This window comes from Callithrix jacchus, chromosome 15, assembly GCF_049354715.1.
Source record: "Callithrix jacchus isolate 240 chromosome 15, calJac240_pri, whole genome shotgun sequence".
NCBI lineage: Eukaryota > Metazoa > Chordata > Mammalia > Primates > Cebidae > Callithrix > Callithrix jacchus.
The window spans coordinates 99,846,019-99,850,218 of NC_133516.1; the positions used below are offsets into that span (position 1 = coordinate 99,846,019).

A 4,200-nucleotide genomic window follows, 5' to 3' on the forward strand; every position below is an offset into this window, starting at 1 on the left:
CCCAGATTCTACCACCCTGTCCATCAAAACCCACACATTCTGGATCCTGATCTCTCGGGGTTCCTGCTGTCTTCTGGATGAATGAATTAATCACATCATTCTGGTGGGGGTGGCAGCGGCCGGTGAGGTCTGCTGTTCTGAGAGTTCCAGGCTTCCACTGATGTGGGGAGGAGGGTTCAGGTGCAGACAGGCTGCAGAGGTAGAATCCAGGGTCTGAGTGTCTTTCCTGCTGCTGGCCAGCAGATGTCCACAGCCACCCTGTCACTGACGTGATCCTTGTCCTGCCATTCTGTCATTTATTTCCTATGGCTGTCAGACACTCTTCCTAAAGCACAGTTTTCAGAAGAACTTAAACATGTTGATGCATAGGCCAGGCACAGTGACAGACTCACGCCTGCCATCTTAGCTCTTTGGGAGGCTGAGGTGGCTTGAACCCAGTTGGTGGAGATTGCAGTGAGCTGAGATTGTACCACTTGGGTGCTCCAGCCTGGGCGACGGAGCTAGACTTTGTCTCAAAAACAAAACAAAAGGACCACAAATAGGACCAACACCTAGAGCCCTCCCGGGCTGCTCTCCCCAGGAGTCCCCAGGCTCAGCCCTCATGTCTATCACCTTCACAGAGAGGCCTTTCCTGACCACCTTCCCCACCACCACAGCACCCCTGCTCATGCTAACGCACTCTAACCTGCACCTGATTTCTCTGTACTTTTTGATTTTTGAAGACAGAGTCTTGCTCTGTTCCCCAGGCTGGAGTGCAGTGATGCAATGTCGGCTCACTGCAACCTCCACCTCCTGAGTTGAAGCAATCCTCCCACCTCAGCCTCCTGAGTAGCTAGGATTACAGGCAGGTGCCACCACACCTGGGTCATTTTTTTTGTACTTTTAGTAGAGATGGCATTTCACCATGTTGGCCAGGCTGGTCTTGAACTCCTAACCTCAAGGGATCCATTCACCTCAGCCTCCCAAAGTGCTGGGATTACAGGTGGGAGCCACCGCACCTGGCCATACCTGCTTTAGTTTTTATTCTTCATAGCGCTCTCACCTGATGTGCTGTCTGTGTTAATGGTTTATTTACAGATCGCCTTTCTCTTTCCCCCTCATTAGAATAGATGGACCCATTAAGAGAGCAGCAACTTTGTTTTGTTCATTGCTGTTTCCCCAGAGCCTGGAACCCTGCTGAGTATATGATAACCAGGCAGTCGTTATTCATTGAATGAATGAATGGAAGAATGAATAAATGGTTGGGTGTTGTGGCTTATGCCTGTAATCCCAGCACTTTGGGAGGCCGAGGTGGGCGGATTTCTTGAAGTCAGGAGTTCAAGAGCTGCCTGGACAACATGGTGAAACCCCATGTCTACTATAAATAAAAAAGTTAGCTAGGAATGGTGATGCATGCCTGTAATCCCAGCTACTCAGGAGGCTGAGGCAGGAGAATTGCCTGCACCCAGAGGTGGAGTTTGCAGTGAGTAGAGATCATGTCACTGTACTGTAGCCTGGCAGAAAGAGAGAGACTGTCTCAGAAATAAATGAAAATAATTAAAAAAAAGAATGAATGAAAGCCAAGAAGGCCTAGATAGAAGGAATAAATTACAGTAATCAGTAGTGCACAAGGGAAATTACAGTGAATGAGAATTTATTTGAATATTTCAAGATAGCTAGAAGAGAAGGATTTTCATGTTCCCAAAACAAAAGATAAATATTTGAGGTGATGACTGTCTCAGTTACCCTGATTTGATCATTACATATTGTCTACAGTTGGGGTCCCCAACCCTCCTGGCCACGGATCAGTACCAGTCTGTAGCCTGTTTTTAGTTTTTATTTTTAGACAGAGTCTCACTCTGTGCAGTGGTGTGATCTCAGGTAAATGTAACCTCCACCTCCAAGGTTCAAGCAATTCTCCTGCCTCAGCCTCCTGAGTAGCTGGGATTACAGGTATGTACCACCACACCTGACTAATTTTTGTATTTTTAGTAGAGACAGGGTTTCACCATGTTGTCCACGCTGGCCTCAAACTCCTACTTAAGGTGATTCGCCCTCCTCATTCTCCCAAAGTGCTGGGATTACAAGTGTGAGCCATTGTACCGGGCCTTTTTTTTTTTTTTGACACGGAGTTTTGCTCTTGTTGCCCAGGCTGGAATGCAATGGCATGACCTTGGCTCTTTGCAACCTCTGTCTCCCAGATTCAAGCAACTTTCCTGCCTCAGACTCCCAAGTAGCTGGGATTACAGGTATGAACCACCATGCCAGGCTAATTTTTGTATTTCTAGTAGAGACAGGGTATCTCTATGTTGGTCAGGTTGGTCTCGAACTTCCAACCTCAGGTGATCCACCTGCCTCAGTCTCCCAAAGTACTGGGATTACAGGTGCGAGCCACCATGCCCATCTCATCTGTTAGGAATTGGGCAGGCAGCACAGCAGGTGAGCAGCAAGCGGGTGAGGGAGGCTTTATCTGTGTTCACAGCCACGCCTCATTGCTGGCATTGCCACCTGAGCTCCACCTCCAGTCAGATCAGTGGCGTTGTTAGAGTCTCATAGGAGCGCAAACCCTACTGTAAGCAGCACATGTGAGGGAGCTGGACTGCGCGCTCCTTATGAGAATCCAAGGCCTGTTGATCTGTCACTGCCTCCCGTCACTCCCAGAAAGGACTATCTAGTTTCAGGAAAACAAGCTCAGGGCTCCCACTCATTCTACGTTACGGTGAGTTGTGTAAATATTTCATTATATATGACAACGTAATAATAATAGAAGTAGGCCAGGCACAGTGGCTCATGCCCGTTATCCTAGCACTTTGGGAGGCTGAGGCAGGTGGATCACCTTAGGTCGGGAGTTCAAGACCAGCCTGGCTAACATGGTGAAACACCGTCTCTGCTAAAGGTACAAAAACTGGCATGATGGCAGGAACCTGTAATTCCAGCTATTTGGGAGGCTGAGGCAGGAGAATTGCTTGAACTCAGGAGCAGAGGTTGCAGTGAACCACAATCATAGATTTTGGGAGGCTGAAGTGGGCAGATCACCTGAAGTCAGCAGTTCGAGACCAGCCTGGCCCACTGGTGAAACCCCGCCTGTAATAAAAATACAAAAATTAGTTGTGTGTGGTGGTAGAAACCTATAAGCTGAGTTACTCAGGAAGCTGAGGCAAAATAATTGCTTGAACCCAGGAGGTGGACGTTGCAGTGAGATGAGATCATGTCCCTGCACTCCAGCCTGCACAATAGAGCAAGATTCTGTCTTTTTAAAAAAAGGCAAGCCAGTTACAATGGCTTGTACCTATGCTTTCCACAAGGTGGAAAGATCACTTGAGGCTAGGAGTTCCAGGTAAACTGGGCAACATAGCAAGACCCCATCTCTACAAAATATTTTTTAAAAATTAGGCACAGTGGCATGTGCCTGTAGTCTCAGCTACTCAGGAGGCTGAGGCAAGAGGATTGCTGGAGCCCAGGAGGTAGAGGCTGCAGTGAGCCTTGCTTGTGCCACTGCACTCCAGCCTAGGTGACAGAGTGAGACGCTGTATCTCAAATAAAAAGGAATTCAGAGTAGAGAAAGGTATGAATTGTGAGTTCAAGCATGCCACGTCCCAAATTTCCTTCAGAATTGTTGACGCACACCCCAAGAACTCTGCATTCATTTCCCAGCGCTGCCTTCACAGAGTACCCTGAACTGTGTGGCTTCAACCACAGAGATTTATTCTCTCAATTCCGGAGGCCAGGAGTCTGAAATCAAGGGATTTTTGATTGATTGTTTTTCCTGTGAGGGCTGTGAGGGAGGGTCTGTCCCAGGTCTCGCTCATGGATTCTCAGAGCCTCCAGAGTTCCTTGGCTTGTAGGTGGTCTTCTGTCTGTCTTGCCTTTGTCTTCCCTTTGTAGGTGTCTTTGTCCACACATCCCCTTTTTATAAGGACACCAGGCACACGGAATTGAGATTCACCCTCATTACCTCAGCTTAGCTTGATCACATGTGAAGAGACTATTTCCAAATAAGGTCTCACCCACAAAGCCTGCGGCGTAGGGCTTCAGCATCTTTCGGGGAGACACAGGACAACGCATAACGCTATAGATTTGCAGATATTTTTAGTTTGAGTTTCTGGGTTTTATTTTTTCTTTTTCATGTCAGATGGGTTTTATTTTTTCTTTTTCGTAACAAGTTTTGAGGAAGGCACATATCATAAAACAGCCTGAAAACCCAATCGTCATGCTTAGGTT

The 4,200-nt window shown here is 47.5% G+C and overlaps 1 pseudogene; it reads right to left on the bottom strand.

Moving 5' to 3' along the window:
* Positions 1–4,105: 4,105 nt before the first annotated feature.
* LOC118148229 (small nucleolar RNA U13) lies at positions 4,106–4,200 on the bottom strand (annotated as a pseudogene).